Consider the following 19,287-nt stretch of genomic DNA (forward strand, 5'->3'; position numbering starts at 1 on the left):
ATTAGGAAGATTTGGCCTTACATTTCCACCTTGGAAGTGCAGGGTGGGGATGCTGCCTTTGGCTGGATCATGTGCTGCTCTCAGCAGCGGAGTGACCGGCCAGGATGTGCTGAGCCAGGGAAGCTCCGGGATGAAGCAGCAGAACGCTCCTGGCCACCTGATGACCGGTCACACATTCCAAGTGTCCGGCCACACACACCCCCGTGGCCACCCCTCCGGGCTCTCACCTCCCAGGCAAGGGCACAGCTTCCATCAATCAGCATCCACCTCATGCCGCTGCCTTTGTTTGCTCCGGAGAGTTTGGGAATGCGGCGGGATTGCAGCTGAGTGCCACGCGTGGCTGGCCAGGAGGGGATGCTGAGCTCTCCCGGCAGCTCCATGCAAATCCGGCTTTGATACCGAGTGCTGCGGAACAAACAAACACATGGCTTGCTCTGAGCAACAGGGCCTGGAAGTCAAACCAGGCTCCTCATTGCCAGAGGTGAGAAGAAATGATGGGAGGGTGTGTGCAAAGCCCCGGGGTGATGCCAGCCTCCCTGCTGGGATAACTCCCTTCTGCCGGCTGCAGCCGGACCCTGGGGATACCCGAGCAGCACCAGAACTTCCCCACAACCACCGCTGGCTCAGCCGTCCTGCTGAGCCCAAAACTCTGCATTTTCTTGTGTTTTCCCCAGTGTGTTTGGGATTCCGGGAAGCTGAGAGTTAATGTCAGTCCCCCAGCGCTGGAGCTGGACGGGTGCCCTCGATGGCTTCTTGGGCTGTTTCGCTGTCCCCAAGTAACCGACAGAGCAACATTTTCCATCCCCGTGGGTACCCACAGAGCCGTGGCCAGCTGCTGAGCTCCGGCAGGGGAAAGAAATCCGCCCTGTGAGCACTTTGAGAAGGATCCACGTCAGAGGGAAGAAGCACTTGGGGCTCTAAGAACTCAGAGCTGAAAAAAATCCAGTTAATCTCCCTCCCTGCAGACTCCACAGCTTGCTGGGATGTCACTGAATAAGCCCCTGGTATGTCTGTGCTGCAGGCAGGGCTGCCGGGCAGTTTAAAGACATTTAAGGGAAATTGAAGGACAAGCCCTATTCCTTCCTGGTCGTGAGGTGTCTGGTCTCTTTCATGTCCTGGAGGAGGCTTTGGGGTGTGCTCTGTCTGCTTGCCTTGGGCCCCTGGAATCCCACACCTGTGCCAGCTCCGGGAAAGGGGATGGTGGGAACTGGCTGGAACTGGGGGGCCGGATGGGCGATCCCTGTGCCCGGTGAGTCCGGGCAGTGGGATCCCTGCCTGGGGAGAATGGTCCCCACACATCCCTGGGGAGATCTGCGTGCGGGAGGTGATTCCCACGCTTGGGTGGGGTTTGCGTGGGTGGACCTGTGTTCCCTGCGAGTGGGAAACCTGGATGGGAGGATCCTTACCTCGGGGAGGTCTGAGTGGGGGATCCCTGTCCATGGGTGGGGTATGGTGGGGAGATCCCTGGGCATCCCTGTCTGGGGGAACTGGGGGTGGGTGATCCCTGGGAATCCCTGTCTGGTGGAAATCTAGGTAGGCGATCCTCAGGAACAGGTGAGGGATTGCAGCATGGGGGAGCTGGGGGGTGCTGGGATCCCTGCGTGGGGAGAGCCTGGGTGGGGGATCCCTGGGAATCCTCGTGTGGGGAGAGTCTTGGTGAAGGATCCCTGGGAATCCTCGTGTGGGGAGAGTCTGGGTGGGGGATCCATGGGAATCCTCGTGTGGGGAGAGTCTTGGTGAAGGATCCCTGGGAATCCTCGTGTGGGGAGAGTCTTGGTGAAGGATCCCTGGGAATCCTCATGTGGGGGGAGTCTCGGTGAGGGTTCCCGGGGATCTCCGTGTGAGGGAGTCTGGGTGGGTGATCCCCGGGGATCCCCACGTGGGGAGAATCTCGGTGAGTGATCCCCGGGATCTCCGTGTGAGGGAGCCTGGGTGGGTGCTCCCTGCGTGGGGAGAATCTCGGTGGGTGATCCCCGGGGATCTCCGTGTGAGGGAGCCTGGGTGGATGATCCCTGCGTGGGGAGAGTCTCGGTGGGTGATCCCCGGGGATCTCCGTGTGAGGGAGCCTGGGTGGGTGCTCCCTGCGTGGGGAGAGCCTGGTTGGGTGATTCCCGGGGATCCCCGCGTGGTGTGGGCGAACCTCAGGACGAGGTGAGGGATCCCCGCGTGGGGAGCTCGGGGGGCGATCCCCGAGCGCACGGGCGATGCACCCACACCCGCGGCACAGCCGGGCGGGCGCTCCCCGCTGCCGGGGCTCCCCGTGCCGGGCCGGGCCGTGCCGTGCCGGTGCCTTTAACGCGCGGGGGGGCGGCCGCAGGCGCGGCGGACGTGCGGGGCCGCCTCCTCCCCTTCCTGCCGCCCGCGCCGCGCAGCACCGGCCGCTCCCGCTCCGTCCCCGCAGCCCCGGCCCGGCACGGCCCTGCCCTGCCCGCCGTCTCGGTGAGTCCCGCCCGGGCAGCGCCGCGGGCCGCCGCGGGGCCGGGCCCTCCGGCGAGGGGCGGCGGGCCCAGGCCGCGGCGGGCCCGGGGCTGCGGCCCGGCCGGGGGGTGGTCCGGGCGCGGCCCCGCGGCGGGAGAGGCCGCTGCCGCGGGGCCGGTGGGGTCTGGGGGCTCCGGTGCTTGCCGAGCGCATCTCCGCCGAGCCGGGTGGAGCGGGGCGAGCACGCCGCGTCCGCGGTGCTCCCGGAGCTGCCGCGTTAAGCCGCCCGCCGAGGGGCGGCTGGGCGAGATCTGACGGCCGAAATGGGATCTCGGCGCGTTCCCCGCGGCTGTCCGAGCCCCGGGTGAGGTTTGGCGAGCGGCGGCTGCTGCAGCGCCCGGGTGGCCGTAGGAGCTTTAATGAGCATTGCGCTTCGTGACCGCGGTCTGGGCCGCCTTGGGTGCCCGTGCTGGGGTCCGATGCTCGCAAATGCTGCTTCCCCACCCTCGTAGGTGATGTTCTCGGTGCTGTTTCATTTGTACAGCACCGGTACGGGTTGTGTGCAGCTCTGTTAACCCTGGAATTGTTCATGCCCATATCACCTCTCCTCTACTCACGGCTGACTCCCTTCCTCCAGCCTGCAAGTTATGGAGAAGGAATGAGGGGTTAAGGTGGGAAAGCTACACCTTTTGTACCCGGCTGCCTTCAGTTGATGAAGTATTTTAATTGAGTAGGTGGTTATTAAGAATAACGTAGCTTCGCTTCTTTTCTGCATTAGACAGTGACAAGTTCTGCTCTCCAGTGATGTGCATCCACCCGTGTGCTTTAGATTTGTCATTTTATGACCTTTTTTCCCCCCACATCCTTGCTAAGACAGTGCTGTGTATTTTGAGGTCACTGATTGAAAACCTCAAACATATTTCTCACTTTGTGGAAGAGGGAGCTCACAGGAACTGAGCTGATACCCTGCTGTAGCTCTTTTCTGTTTAAAATTCTCCCCTTTTTCCCCCGAGTTCCTTTAGTGTTTGTGTTACTGCCTCTGCCCACCAACACAAATGACATTTAGTTGACATGATTATTCTATTTAACATGTCTTTACCTATGACAAGGCAAAAATCTCTCGCTGGGCAGTCCGAACTGGTTGCTGCAAAAGTTGAGAAGGAATTCAGTTCCTATGTTCCAGCTTCTTTCAGATGTTTTTCCTTGCCTTTTCTCTCTGTGGATCACTATCATCCTCCTGTTTGGCTTGGGCTGGAAGTGTTTCTCTGCCTCGTGGACCTCTTGCCTGTAACTGTGCTGTAATTTCTGCCCTGGAACAGGCCATGCAACTCGCTTTACCACATATTTTTTCTCTTGCCTCATATGCTGATGCTGCTTTCTGCATACTGTGATTAAAATAACTTTTGTGTGTAACTGCAGCAGTGAAAGGTTGGGGATTGGAAAGAAACACTAATTCCCTGGTAGAGTTATTACCAAATACCTTTTTTGGTAGGTTTTTTTCTTACCACCCCCTTTTCTAGCTGCTCTTGGGAAGATGCTTTCTGCTCTCTGAAATAGCAGGATCTGAAGGGCACAGTGAGATTTTGATTTTATCCTTTATCCCCTGTCACAGACCTGATGACTACTTTGTTTCTGAAACTCCTTGAAGAAAAGGGAAGGACTTACTCAAGCCTGTGTAAAGCTGTGGCGTTGCTTGGTTAGCTCTGTAACAGCTTTCATTTGCGTCATCTGCTTTTGCTGTTGGAGATTTGGTGGTTATGGCTTGAAAATGTCTAATCATTCTTGACCCTGGGTGCTGTTAACCTAGGGCTAAAAAAAAATCCCTTAGGAACTGGAATTCCCTGTGAATTTCAGAGGTGATGGCCAGGTCTGTGTGCCAGGCTACACCCGATACCCTAAAGTGTGAGGACACAGGAGACAGGACATGTGTTTTATTTTAAGCATCGAACTTGGTTGCTCCTAATCCCTTCCTGTGCTGCTGCCAAGGCACCCACCTCTCACCATTGACTTTGTGAGCCTTCAGCTCCCAAGTTTAGTTCCCTGGTCATACCCCAATTATGTGCCTGAGTAAATAGTGTGAGTGCCCCCTGTGCTGTCCTGCAGGGATGGGGAGGAAGCGGAAGGCAGAGTGGCAGGAGGCAATAATTCTTCATCCTGCTCTTCACTCCAAAACTGTGCCAGCAACCCAAATCAAGTTTAGTTTCCCTGTTTTTAGCACCCATCCATGCTGTGAATGCCTTTCATAACATAAACGCTTCCAAGGTGAAACTTGATTGGTTTATTCTTTCTCCATCTCCACAGGAGAGCTGTTGGAGAACCTCCTTGAAGTCTCAAGCAGTTGCTGAGTTTCCATCCTCACAGTGCTCGTGGCCTGTTTGTGTAATTTGGTTTTGGTTCTAGTGTTTCCATTTGGTTTAAATGACTGTTTTACCTCCCTGATGTAATTAGAGCAGTCGGGTCCCCTCTTGACCCCTTGTTTCCATAGGTTAAACAAGTCGAAGTCTTTAAGTCTCCTTGAGTTGTTGTCTTATTGATGTTCTCAGGATTTCCTTGTCAGCGACAACCTTTTGCCTTTACCCATCAGAGCCTTTTTAATATAAAGGGAATTTTATGCGTGTGTGTTTAGCTCTTAAACTTCCTGCTCTGCACTGGCAAAGCAGCAGGATTGGGTTATTTTTAAAAATAGGAATATTTTGGAGGGGACTGATTGCTGCACGAAGCTCACAAACTTTTTGACATTCCTGGGGTGATTGTTTCAGGCTAATGAGACAAGGAGTTGCTGGGCTAAATCTGTCCCAGACAAATCACTTCTTGTTAATGACTGTGCATAAACTGTGGAGATGATAAATTGGAGAATTACCAGCCCATGACTCCTAGGAATCTGCTTCTCCTCTCATCGTTATACAAGATGTCCAAGCAAATAAAACACATGGGGACTTAAAAAAAAAAGTATTTATTTATGTTTTCAGAAATGTAAAAGCTTCTTCCTGTTCGCATGCCTGAACTACAGCTGGTGGCAGGAGAGAGGGTACTTGGGAGCTTTGAAAACCTCCTATTTCTTGCCAGAATGGAACCTTTAAAGCATTTTCTTACAGTGTGGACTCTGGCACTTTTTCCAGGCTGATGTCTGTGGTCTGCAGTTTGGGAATGCATCTGTGCCTGCTGGCATGGGCACTGCCTCAGAGTCTGATTCCTGCTTTTTTTTTTTTTTTTGCCCCCATTTCCAGTGATTTCGGAGCAGGAGCAGTAGCCCTTTCATGGATAAGCACCATGCATTGATCTGTACTCTGCTGCTTCCAGCTGAGGAATTGTTTTTTACCTGGTGGACAGAAGAAGCAGAATGGATCCAGGTGCTGCTCTGAGATAATGCCCAGGCATCTGTAATTCCTGCCATTCCTCTGCAAAGGGGTCTTTTTCCCCTCTTTGTGGGAGAGCACCTGGGATGGATTCCCTGTGTGTGAACTCGTCCTCTTCTGGTCACTGCCATGCCTGTGTACAGGACTGCTGCATCTAATTAGATTATATTAGAATGAATAAGTGAATCTCAATAAATGAGCTTACAGGGGCACTGTTGGGTCAGCTCAGTCCCTAAATATAGGTCCTGGGCAGAGGGCAGGCTTGGTGCAGGATATCTCCATAAAGCAAAATTAAGCAGAGATCTCCTGGGAGTGCATAAATTCTGCTGCCTTGGCCATCTTGTTAGCCTGGATTCTCCAGTGTCTCAGTATAAGAAATACCAAAGTCCACCCAAATACGAAGATTCTTTAATTGAAACTTGGGTGTGGAGTTGGAAGGGGAAGTCATAGCACTGGAAACTCTAATAATCTGAGGTGCTAAAGAATGCAAATCTCATGATCCTTCTTAATGCTTCCAATTTAACTAGAGGTGAGGGTTTTTTTAAAAGTCTCTTAGGGAAAAAGAGGAATGGTGTCCAATACATGAAAACTCTGGAAACAATCTCTAGCTGTGCTAACACAAATAAAGAACATTATCTCCTTGTCACTCTGTGGTGCAGAGAAGTAGTTTGGGTCCTTCAAGCCTTGAGTTTTGCTGTGGAATGAGTGTGGGGTGGGAGGGAGAGGGACAGGAGCTGTAAGGTTTGTGGGGCAGTCAAGAGTTACTTCTTTGCAGCTCTCCTTCTCTGCAATGATCTGTTTTTGTCTGACCACCCTGCTTACCAAAATCCACAGCTGTAAATTGCTGTTACTGAAGAGAAGTAAAAGTAGTTTCTTCCCCTTTACTTCCCATGAAGGTTTATTTAGAGGAATAGCATTTTTTCTGTTTCAGATGAAAGCTCATCTTTGCTTGTGCATCACTGGGGCTGCGTTGTGACTCGGAGAAAGTGTCTGTAAATCAGTCATGTAGACAAGCTACTCCTTTTGTTTTACTAATAATCCTTATTATAAATAGTGTTGACCTCTGTTTGCATTTACAGCTCTTTGCTCTCAGGTGTGCAGGATTTTCAGCGGTAATGAAACACAGGGAACAGCTCTTCTTGCAGATTTTTTTTTCCTCTTTTTCCATTGGACACTCCTCCTTCTGGCTGATCCCTCTGTCTGGCTTCCTTGTCTGGATCTGCTCACAGTGAGGCAATCCTGCAAATCACTGCTCTGTTGGAGCTGCTGCATCACAGCTCCCCTGCTGCAGGAAGCATCTTTAAACCCTTTTATGCTGTGAAATTGAGGAAATAAAGCAAAACTCCTGTTTTCCTTCAAGTTGCAGTTGAATGACTAATGGAGGAGCATCAGGGAAGGCTCTTTTTCTCTCAGAAGAGGTGTGTTGATGTTATCCAGCAAAACACAAACGTTGTGATTTTGGGATTGCACCTATTAGTTGAATAGGTGACCTTTTCAGCCCGCCTGTCTTGTGTCCAGCTCACCGAGCATGTGTTGAATGACCCAGGGAAAATCAAGCTGGAGTTCAGAATTACGTGGGTGTCAAAGGCTCTTAAAGCCTGGTATATTTATGTCTGTGATTCATAGTGCTTCCAAAAACAATCCAACTCTCATTCCTGCAGAGGGGAAGTACCTCCGTCCAGCGTTATCAACTTTTGCTTAGCTGCCAGGGCAATATAAACTCAGCCCGAGTTATTTTGGGCTCCTTATTCTTTGGCTTCCAAATCCCACCCTGCAAGTTCCTTGTAGAAGGAATGTTGGCTTAATTCTGTTTTACACTCTCCCTTATGGACTGAAATCAGTAAGCAGGGTATTTTATTTCAGGGTTGTGACAAATTTTAGTACATCTCGTTCCTTTCTGTGGTGTGAAAAGGTGTCTTTTGTCCACTTGCTACTACACAGGAAGGAAGTTGTTGAGTCTGGGAGATAAAAGCTTTATCTCCTCCCTGCAAGGGACAAGCTGCCCACTTCTAGTCTGGTACCACTCTACTCTGTCCTGCCTGTAGTAGGGCAGAGAGGAAATTTTTCATGGGAAAATGTGAGTGGACTCAGAATCTGTAAGTGCGTAGCTGTCAAGGAAGATGATGACTAAGCTATTGCACAAGGTGCAGCTCTTCAGGGAACTTGCCAGGATTGGGCTGGGTCATGACTGACTCATAAAAGAGCCCATAATATCAGTCTGCTCCTAATTTCATTATTACTGGTTTGATCTGACCACTGGCCATGACTGCTTTTCTTTCCCAGCCAGTTTGCTGTGGGGTTTTAAGTTGGAAAGTCTACGCTTGATGACAACAAATTAAAAAGTCCAATTTCTTGGAGGAAGTGAATGGTTCCCAGGCCTTGGGTGAGAAGTGCTGTGTGGCAGGAGTGTTTAAGCTGATGTCTGGCATGTGGCTCACATGGGTGTTTCTCCATCAAGCACCTGCCCTGTGCCCTAGTTGCCAGGCTCTGGCATGACACTTACCTGCCCATTTTACAGAAGGGAAAGCACAAGCCAAGCAGCTGCAGCTGAAGATGCCAGGAGGTCACCAGCAGAGCTGCTGGTGGTGCCTTTTTCTTGGTCCCATCTGTGACTTGAACCCCTGGCAGTCAGCTGGTGGGTGAGCTGCATTGTCAGATAGTGACAGGACAAGGGGGAATGGATTTCAACAAAGAGAGGAGATATTTAGGTTAGATATTAGGAAGGAATTGTTCCCTTTGAGGGTGGTGAAGCACTGGCATAGGTTCCCCAGAGCAGCTATGGCTGTCCCTGGATCCCTGGAAGTGTTCCAGGACAGGTTGGACAGAGCTTGGAGGAACCTGGGAGGGTTGCTCCATGGCAGGGGGTTGGAATGTGATGATCTTCAAGTTCCCTTCCAATCCAAACTATTCTGTGATAGGATATGAAAATGCTTTCCTGCAGTAACCAGGACTGTTCCCATGTGCCCCTTTCTTCAGGGTCTCTTCTCTGGTGTGGGTGGGAGGCCAGGGTTAGTGATGTTGCTTCTTGCCTCCCAAACTGGTTTGAAAGGCTGCCTTGGTGTTTAGTGCTGTTTTGCCCTCTAAGTCATCACCTAATGTTGCTAGTGGACATCCCAGCTTGGCATTGCCTTTAATTCTGTGTGAGGACCTAAAAACAGGTACATGGAACCAGTTGTGGCATCTCTGCTGCTCCTCTCTGCTTCAGCTCCAGGTGTACCTGAGAGCATCACCATGGCTACAGCAGCTCATAGCCACTGGAGCTTTTCCAGGGCATTTTCAGATCTGGAAAGTGAGGTTTAGGGTGCTGTGCCAGGAAGGGCCCCTTCCACCAAGACTGGGTGGGAACTCTTGCCTTCTTTGGCTTGCTGTTCTCTAGGGAGACTCTGTGTCCTGTCCTTGGAGCAGGCAGTGTCTGCACTTCTCAGGGGCTGTGGTGCTGGGAACTGGCAGAAAATGGACTTTACAAGTCAATTTTGTATCTCCTGTCACACCTGCTGACCTTTGCTTGGTTCAACACCTGTTGGCAGCACGTGTGGCTCCAGCTGTGATGGGAGGACAAAGGACTGAGCTGCTTTTTCTCTTCATGCTCCCTGGTTTTGTGTGGTGGAGCTCCATCAAGTTTTACTTTTCCAAGCTCATGGAGAATTGTGCTGTAAAGGTTCCTCCCAACCCTGTCCCCATCGTGGACAATGAGCAGCATGGTCCAGAAGAGAGGTGGAGGTGGTATCTCAAAGCCTTGGAAACCACCAAGCTGCCTGGAGGATTTATGGAGGTGTTGTTAGGATTTTATTGGGTTCTCTGGGCTTTCCCACAGCAGCTTAATGGGAGTACTGACAGTTTTTCCTTGTTACCTTCCAGCTAAGGTCACTTCCATATCTTCAGTGTGTGCTACACCACCACTAGGATTGGGTTGCATGCTAAATTTAGTGAACCTTTTTACAGCTTGGTTTGTGTGTGTAAAGCCAGAAGGTTTTTAGCAACTTTTAAGAGGTTTAGAGCCTTGTTCAAGATGCCCAGCAAGGCCAAGCTTTTTTTGCACAGGTGGCAGCACCCCAGGCCAGGTGTAGGAGGGTTCTTCTCTGCCTCAGTGTACTTCCACACAGGGATTTGCTGAGGTGCAGAGCCCGTGGGTGGGAGGGAGGGCTGTGGAGGCACAATTAGAACTTGCATAACATGGTATGCAGTCTGAGGCATGTGAGAAGTGCTGGCGAAGGGGTTGAGTTTCAGAAGTTTTAAAGGCTTGTGAAAATTCTTGATCAGTTGTTTCCATTACAATCCTGCCTTTTTTTGGCCCCCCACCGTCCACCTCCAAGTTTCTACCTCTCTTCCTATGATGTTTGTGTGCCAAAAGAAGAATTTTTTGGCTTCAGGTCTGGTGTACGTATTTCTCAGTAGATTTTTTAATCCCTGCTTGGCATTGCAGGCTACTGGAGTGATAGTTTGAGATGCAACTTAAGTTTGAGGCACATAGGTTTAGATCTGTGTGGTTGCAATGAAGTGTTTATTCAATTCTTGCACACCAAAGGAGGAGCAGATTGTGGGGCAGCAAAGCAAAGGGAGTGAGAACCCAGAGAAGCGTGAGAGAAATGACCTCAATTACTCTGCATTTCTCTTGCTGAGCATTTTTAGGCCTTTTTAACAACCTGGCATGTTCTTGAGTTCAGCTCCATGCTGGGCACATTGGGGCGGGTGTGTGTGCTTGTGTTAGGAGGCTGTTTTGGGGGCAGGACTCTGTGGTGTTGGCTTCTTGAACTCAAAAACTCTTCAAATATACATTTCACTGTTTCCAGTTTCTTTAGGAGACTCCTGCAGTTTTGGTCCTTGTGGTCACAAGTGGAAAGAACCAGGAAAACTTTAGAAATGTACTTTGAACACGCCTTTTGCAGGGTTCTCATGTGGTGTTGCCCAGCTCTCAAAAACTGCACTGTGTGTGGAGCTATGCAGTGAACTGGACTGTGGAACTGGGACCAGTAAGGAGGGTTGCAGCATCCCCTGGGCTGCTGCTGCTCAGAGGAACATCAGCAATCCTCAGCATCACTCACCTGGGGGACCAACAGCTGCATGAGGAAGGTGGTAAAAGAAAGCTCCTTCACTATGTGGCTCAGGTGTGATTCAAGTGTTAAGCAAGTCTGTGGAAGAGCTTGAGCCTTTTCACTGCTGCTGGAGGGAAGTCTAGTCCCCTCCTCTGGGTGTTTTAAGAGACAAATATTGCCTGGAGGTCTGCTGAAACACTGCACTGATTCGTGAGAACATGTGACCTTCTTAAGCTGCCTGCAGGAGCCTAAAGGATGTGGGTGATGACACTATGGGGTGACACCAGCTGTGTATCATTTCAGCTGTGAATGCCTTCAGCAGACTGGTCCATGAAGCACAGGGAGGTTAACAAGGTGAAAAGAAGCCTTGTACTGTTCAAAAACACATCTCCTTGTTGTGGAAGCTGTAAGGATGGCATCTCAACGGAGCTGTGGCCAGTGAAATTCTTGTAGTGCAGGAGGTGTTTTGGGTGGATGATGAGGTGAGCTCTTAGTGCTGCCCTTGATAAATGAGATATGTGCAGTGTCTCAAAGGAGAGCAGAGAAAGGCCTTAACCCTTCACCTGCCTCAGCAGGGAAATGACCACAGTTCAGCAGCATTTTAAAACTTCATGTTGTGCTTTTAAATAGAGCTAGAAGTTCCAGCTCATGATGCAGTTTATGCTTTGAAATGCACTGGTGTAACTTGTATGGTGACAGTGCTGCAGGGATTGCTTCTGAAGCCTCTTTTGTACCTAAACCATTTTGAAACTTTGCTTCTAACAATATTAACAGCACCATATTCTACAATGTCAGGGATCCATCTTGGATATAGAAGTCCTGTCTTTATGCTTGCATTATACTGTGCTTTAGGGTAAATGTTGAAGTACAACTTTGCTGTGGAGCAGCCAAACTAAGTCATATCTGCTGTGGAAGTTTGTTCAGCCTTCAGCTGGTGCAAAATTCTGAAGTAGAAAGTCAAAATATCAGTGCTGTAGGAAGCCCCATCACCAGCAGGACCTTCTGTGGTCCAAGTTCAGTCCTGAGCATGCCTCTAAACATTCTCTGTGTTCAGGGGGTTTGTAAGTAGAGTGTGAGCAATGCTTTAATCTGGCAAATGATTTTAAATTTAATGCACGATTGAAATAAAATCTCACCCTCTTTGGAGGTGTCATTACTAATGTGACTATGGATTAAAACTCATTGATTGCTACCAGCAAAAGAATGAAATAAAACACAGTGCCCCTGCTCCATGCAGAGACTGCAGATTGACCATTACAGCACTGAGCACCTTCTTGGATTGAGGATTGAGAGCATTTTCCCAATGTGCAGCCAAAATGCAGCCATGGCCCATTGCTGCCCATTTGTTCCCACGCCAGCATTGTCCTCTGGCTTCAGCCCCTCCCTCAAGGTGGGAGCAGAGGAAACTGGGCAGGGTCCTGTTCCTTGGGTGCAGCTCAGGGCAGCAGAGCTGTTCCTGCACAGAGGAAGGGAGGGTAGCAAGTAATGCCTGCTCAAGCCTGGCTGTTCAGATTTTCCAGTGTTTTTGTGTCTTTCTGACCCCGACTGTGGTATAGAGTATTAAAAGTAAAAATAGACCTGCTGATACAGTGCTTAGCAGGCTGCGTGGGCTGAAGAGGAGGCAATTCCAGCCTCGTAGTACTCCCTAAATTCTAGTTTGATAGTTGTGCATGTTGGTGATAATTTCATTTATGATGCCTCTGTCAGCTTACAGGAACTTTGACTTCTCTGTGTTTAGTCTCTGTTCCTCCAGTCACCCAACCTAAACTGAAGCTGCCCTTTTAAAATCTTGGGGTTGAGAAACTTACTGCATACCCCTGACTTCTAAACTCTTGGCACATTTGAAAATATATTATCACTCTGTGAACTTTGGTTGTTTAACTGGTGGATACTTCCCCCCCCCCCCATTCTTTTATTGTACTGTGTGTGGTGACAAAGAAAGATCTTCTCTGTTGATTCTTTTCTGTTTGCAGCTGAAGAATTACCAAGGCTCAGTCTGATGATGGGTGCAGCAATCTTGTTTCACTTGCTGCCTTCTGATGCTCTCATTTAGCTACATCTGTGCCATATTGACAGTAGTTTTCTCTTTAGAGACAACTGAAATCACTCAACTGCTTAGACATAATGTGTGCAATAAATAATATCTTGAGACTCCAGGTAGTTAGAAGAAACCACATGAAAACATCTAGATCTGATATAATTCACAATCACTGAAATTTTGATTTCCCTCTGAGCTAACAACTCTCCTCTGCCTTGCAGCCTGTTCCCAGCACAGCTCAATTTCATTTTCCTCTAGGAATTTGGATAGATGAGAGCATCCATGTGCTGCTGGCTTCTCCTTTTGTCCATTGCTATTTGACAATAGGATTGTCGAGTCACTGAGAGGTTAACGAAGCTTTTTTTTTGTCAGTGGTCCAAGCTATTTGTATAGCTGTGTGGAACAGCACACTGAACAGAAATAATGGGAAAATCTTGTTGCTGGAATGACTGGGGCTGTCATTTTGTGATACCAGGGTAAAGACCTGCTTAAGCTTCAGGCTTGTGGCTGTGTTATGGGGTGGCTGAGCACAAATCTCTCTGTAAGAACATTAAATATTAGTTTCTCTTGCATCCAGCAGTGTTGGAGCAAGGGGAGGGAATCTGAACAATTACAGTTGCTTCCCATTTAGTATTTAGAATGGTTTTGTTAGGAGCCTTTTGGGGTTTGGCATTGGAAAAAGGGTGAATTGTAGCCCTTAATTATGAAGTGTGGGAACAATTGGAGCTGGACAGACAGGCAGCAGTCCAGCTCCTCTTCCTGAGCGAGCAAAGCTTTTGTGCTGTGCCATCCCACTGCACAAATGACCGTGCCGGGCTGTGGATTGATTGGTTTTGATCCCATTAGGGAAGGGGTTTGGAAGCTCTAATTTTGGGTTTATCACAGTAGTCAGGCTCCTGCCCTGTTGCTCTGAGCAAGCCTGTTACCTACCCCAAAGAACTTCCCATGGAGGGGGGAGCGTGGGGTTAAAACCCAGTTGTTAAATCCAGTTGAACTGGGACATCAGTGGCTTGGCTCGTGTGGGTTCAGTGACAAAATAATTGCAAGGAAAGATGTGCATGAAGGTGCTGTGCTTTGCTCCTGCAGGGAATGGAGAACTTTGAGGGGAAATAAGCTTGGGATGGTGTGGGATGGGTGGAGCTGTGGCTTGCTGGATGTCACCTGGGACACTTTCCTTGCCCTATCTCTTGCCAGCTTGTGGATGAGGGCACCCAGCAGAGCAGGCTGGCAATGGGATTTACAGGAGTGTTTGCTGGTGGCAGTGCTCCAAGAAACTCTCACCTTTTCCCTCCAGAGCACCTCCCCAGTCTGGGCTTTCCCTACATCAGGCAAAGTGCACCTGTTATCACTCAGCCCTTGCTGCTGACCCCAGCTGTGCCTCCTGTCCAGGCTCTTGTTCCAGCAGAGATCATGCTGAAAAATGAAAAATACAGACCTCCTCTTTAGGACACAACTTCACTTTTTTTATCTTTTATTTTATTTTATTTTCCCCTCCTGGGAGCTGCTGAGCCTCTGTGGCTGCTGGTGTATGCATGGCCCTGCATTCTCCTGTTGAGAATGTTAAAAATACCAGCTACAATTTTCCCTTTCCACATACCAAAATATATTAATGTGCTGCTGCTTTGATTAGTCATTTCCTCTTCTTTTGTTCCTTTCGCAACAGGGTAAAGGACAGCGTGTGCACACTTGAGTAAAATCTTGTCTGGTTAAGAAGTCTGAAGCTAAATAGATTCTCTTAGGTTAATACCTGTCTTTGTTGGCAGAAAAATTCTGTTCTTATCCCTTCAATATGCATTCAAAAATTAGTCTGGATAAAGTCACTTTTATAATGTACAGACTAAGAATATCTTTGTGTGATTTATTTTTGTAGTGGAAAGAAACTCTAATATGAACAAGATTAATATTCTTAGATGAGTTTAATATGTTCTTGCAGGAAGACCTTTGGTGATACATTTGCTATAGGAAATTTTCCAAATTCATTTATTTTGAGGTTTCTTGTCTCCCTCCTGTGCCATCACCTCGGTGCACACATCCCTCCTTCCCTGAGCTCCTGTGAGACCTCATTCAGTGTGGGTGGAAACGTGGTGAAAGCAGCAGTGTGACACTGTTGGGCTGTGCCTGTTTGGGGTAGTTCTGGCAGCCTCTGCACCCTCGGGGTGTGGGGGTACAAAGGTTAATAAATTCAACTTCCAGGGACCTGCTAAAGTTACTCTGAGCTACTTGCTTGCCCTTGAAGGCTGGATATTTTTTCCTTCTCTGTTGCCGTGACTGCCTTAGTCAGAAATTGGGGAGAAAAGCTTTAGCACCAGGTGGTGTGGAGAGCTGCAGAACAAGTGGTAGGTTTAAAACTTCCTTGGTGTGTGGAGGAATTCCAGTGAATAAGCTAAAAAGTTGCCTGGTGAGTATACTTAAAGGCAAAGTTGAGTAGAAATCTGGAGAACGGAGCAATAAATTAAGCCTGATCTCTTCTCAGTTATGTCCAAACTTTAGAAACACAACCCATAAACAACATGCCATCCTCTTTAGCAATCTGTCGTGGTTTTCCTGTCGCTGTGGCGCCGAGGGCGGCTGCTCTGCCCTGAATTCAGAGGCAGCACAGCTTGTGCCTGCCTGGGGAGGGAAAATTCTGCTGCTGGGGATGTGCAGGAAGAGGATTTTACCTCTCCTGGGATGCACAGCCAAGTAATGCAGTCGAGTTTTCTCCTTGACTCTTTGCAGCTCTGGTGTATAAAAATCTGGGTTGTTTTTTTGAATGAGCATTAGCCTCCCAGTACTCAGATGCCATTCATACTTTCACAGAATCTGCTAAGGGGAAAAAAAAAAAAAAGCTGGATCAAAGGCCTTTGCTTCTTTTGTTTCTGTCTCCTCTTCTTTTGCATTTATTTTTAAAAATATTAACAATAATTCATAATAGAGGAATGTATATTAATATAGTTATATTTGCTGTATACAGTGGGAAGGGGAAGATGTTTCATTCCAGCTGCTTTCTTTTTGCTGATTGCTGTGAAGGTATGAGAGGAATTTGAGTACTGAGAAGCTACTGCTCATACCTGCTTTCCTCTGTTACAGAATCATGGAGTGACTTGGGTTTGGAAGGGACTTTAAAAACCATCTGATTTCCACCCCATGCCGTGGGCAGGGACACCTTGCACTAGATCAGGCTGCTCTAAGCTCCATCCAAACTGTATTTGAACACTTCAGGAATGGGGCAGCCACAGCTTCTCTGGGTAACCTGTGCCAGGGCCTCACCACCCTCACAGCCAGGAATTTCCTTCCACACTTGGAGTTGGATGTAAGGAGATGAAAGGGATGTAGCAGCCCTAAATTTCTCAGGAGATGACCTTCATTTTTTTTTTGTTGTTTTACTTGGAATTTGGGGTTCTACCTCATTTATGACCAGGGGGTGGTCAAGTGCATCATTCCCAAGGGTGCTTCAGACCTTGTTTTAATTGAGTTAAAGTAATAAAGCATGGCAGGGGTAGGTGCAGAATGAACACACTTAGAGTAATGCAACTTCTTCCTGCGTCAGAAAGGGATTAAGCTGTGTTAGAGTGAGCAAACCCAGCTGGGCTCAGACTTGGATTGTACTTGCCCTGGCTTTTAAGGGACTGGTAGCTGCTCCCTGAGGCTTTCTGTGGGTCCAAGGTGAAGATTAACTTGTGAATGTCTGTTTATACACTCGACCACAACAGCTGTCTTAAGGCCTTTGTTGAGGTGCACAGCACTTTAAAGCTGTGTAAGTGGCTTTTGTATGTGGTAAAGCTGAGCTGCTGTGGAGTGTCACAGCAGCCTGGATTGTACAACCCCCTGAGAACTTCCCAGACAGCTAATTAGAATAAAAACAGGTGTGGCCTGGTCCCTCCCTTCTATCCAGGTGCTGGGCAGAAGCAGATTTCAGGTGTGGTTGTGTGTGTTTAATGGTTTTGCCTGTCTGACCCAAGAGTCCTGGCTCAAATCTGTACCAGCTTTGTGCTTTTGGATGGGCTCATGTTGCAGGAGATCCCTTGATGCTCAAATACTACACGACAGATGGAATTGCTGCTCAGACAGGGAACCTAAGCTCAGCTTTGGCCATAAGTCTGCTAGATTTGGCTCTTATTTGTAGTATTATTTTGAGAAAATTTTGTGATCTTTTTTTTGTGCCTTCCTATTTTGAGAAGTATCACTTCCCAGTTCCCTGTGCATGGAAGCGGGTGGTGATTGAAGAGCCAATGTCTGATCTGCTCCCTGCCTGCGTGGAGAGCAGGAAAAGGGGAAATGCTTACCCAAAAGCCTGAGCTGGCTGCTTGGGTGTTTAAAATGCCTCTCAAATAGTTCATGGTGGTGTGGGCAGAGCATGTCTGTACATGAATGTGTGAAGGAAGGAGCTGGGGGAGCCTCAGGGACTCCTTGGAAGTAGCAATGGGAAGATGCAGACTTGCTGAGTAATTCCTGCTGGAAGAAAGAAACCTTTGATTCTTTACAAGCACTTTGGAAAAAGGTAGTGTAAAGATAATTTGTTATCTTCTGACTCTGGAGATAATAGGGGTGTGTTGGCTGCTAGTGATTTAAAGGGGAAACTTGCAGTTTCTGGAGTCTGGTGGAGCCAAGGACATTTTTTGCTGGTCCTGACGCACGCTGGCTTTTATCCCAAGTGACATCCCCTCACAAATACTGCAAGAAATGTTTTGGTTTCCAAAGACTTTCCTGTGCTGAGCAATATAGACTCATTTAGGTTGGAAGAGCCCTGTAAGATCAAGTCTAACCATTCCCTTAGCACTGCCACCACTAACCCATGTCCCCACATGCCACATCCACATGATTTTTAAATCTCTCCAGAGATGGGGACTCCACTCCTGCCCTTGGCAGCCTGTGCCAGTACCTGACCACCCTTTCAATGAAGAAATTTCCCCTAATATCCCATCTAAACTTTCTCTGGTGCAATGTGAGGCTGTTTCCTGTTGTCCTGTTCCTTGTTCTGTTGGAGCAGAGCCTGAGGACCCCTGGCTGCACCCTCCTGTCAGCAGGGACTTGTGGAGAGTGAGAAGGTTCCCACTGAGCTTCCTTTCTCCCTCAGCTGTCCCTGGTGCTCCAAACCTTTCCCTAGCTCTCTTCCCTTTTCTGGACAAGCTCCATCTCCTCAACATCTTTATTTTCACGAGAGACCCAAAACTGCCGCTGTGACTGAAGGTGCTGCAGCACTGAGGACACTCCCTGCCCTGGTCCTGCTGCCACACAATTGCTGCTATCAGTGTATTTGTGCCCATGCTTGGTGAGCCCAGTGGGGTGCTGCTGCTGTGCCAGGCTCTGTGCAGTTTGGGATACCCGTGTGAGGAATGTGGAGCGTGGTTTTCTGTGCCCGCAGCAGGTGCGTGTGCGTTTATCCCCGGCTCAACGCGAGGTTGCTCGCTCCACTTTCACTGGTGCTAATTCCACTTCTGGGCTTTATCCTCCAGCCCAGGTGCTTTCAGGGCGTCAGCTGCCTCCTGGTGAATCCCTGCCCTGCCTTATCTTGTAGGAACTTGCCCGAGCAGCCGGGCTGTGGTGGAAACCTCTTGTGGGAGGTACCTGGGTGCTCCCCGCTGCCGGCACTGGGACAAGATCAAGGACATCTGCTGGTGCTGGTGGCGAGGGGGTGCAGCCGTATTGCGCTCCCGGCTTCCTCTCGGCACTGCTGCTGCTGCTGCATTTTGGCAGGTGTTGGCTCTGAAGCTGTATTAAAAAAAAAAACAACCCTGTGAAAGTAAAGGCTTTTGTTGAAGCAAAGCTACTCTTTCTGGAATTTAATAAAGAGCTTGTCTGTGTTAACTAACATCAAGCGACTGGGAGCAGACAGAGCCCAACAGATGGTACAAACAGCGGCATGTTTGGAATGGAAAATATTTACCTAGAGGGTATTTGAAGCACTGAGCTTGTGCTCTGCAAATGGCTTAATTGTATCAGTGAAATAAAGTGGAGAGCAGGATTTATTGACAAGTTTTGCTCTTGCTGTCAGCACCTTGGAGGGGGTGTCAAGCACTGTTGAGCTTCCCTTGAACAGGTCTCCTTCCTGGGAAGAGTAGTTTTAACACCTGAAATGGCTCAGTTGGTGTTTTTGAGTGTCTACAGCTTTCTCCAGTGGCTGCACAAATCATGCTGTCAGGGCAAGTGTTGAAATGAAAAATTCAGAGCTTGAAATGCTGTTTATAATGCTTCTCCCCCAGTCTTGGGTTTGGGAGGATTGGTGTAAATAGATCATGGAAATAAGAGATATAAAACTATATTATTTAAAAAGTATACAAATATGTAAGTTAAATTTTACCCTCAGTAATGTGGATGCCACAATATAAGGTTAGAAAGGTACTGGAGAGTACCCAAGGGCCATGGAAGTGGTGAAGGGTCTAGAGGGGAAGCCATGAGAGGAGTGGCTGAGGTCACTTGGCTTGTTCAGCCTGGAGGGGATGAACTTGAGGACAGACTTGAT

At 48.8% G+C, this 19,287-nt stretch overlaps 1 protein-coding gene across 11 annotated transcripts in view; it reads left to right on the top strand.

Annotated features, from left to right (window-relative positions):
* Positions 1-2,329: 2,329 nt before the first annotated feature.
* KTN1 (kinectin 1) overlaps positions 2,330-19,287 on the top strand; it is a 77,275-nt gene continuing 60,317 nt past the window's right edge. For 10 of the 11 annotated variants that reach the window (XM_031504899.2, XM_077783899.1, XM_077783900.1 and 7 more), the window contains exon 1: positions 2,330-2,439. The gene's annotated coding sequence lies outside the window, so the exon portion shown is untranslated. Of the gene's footprint in view, positions 2,440-17,168; positions 17,326-19,287 lie in introns of those variants that run through there. The other variant, XM_077783896.1, reaches the window with a different exon arrangement.

Source organism: Lonchura striata, chromosome 6 (assembly GCF_046129695.1).
Source record: "Lonchura striata isolate bLonStr1 chromosome 6, bLonStr1.mat, whole genome shotgun sequence".
Taxonomy (NCBI): Eukaryota; Metazoa; Chordata; class Aves; order Passeriformes; family Estrildidae; genus Lonchura; species Lonchura striata.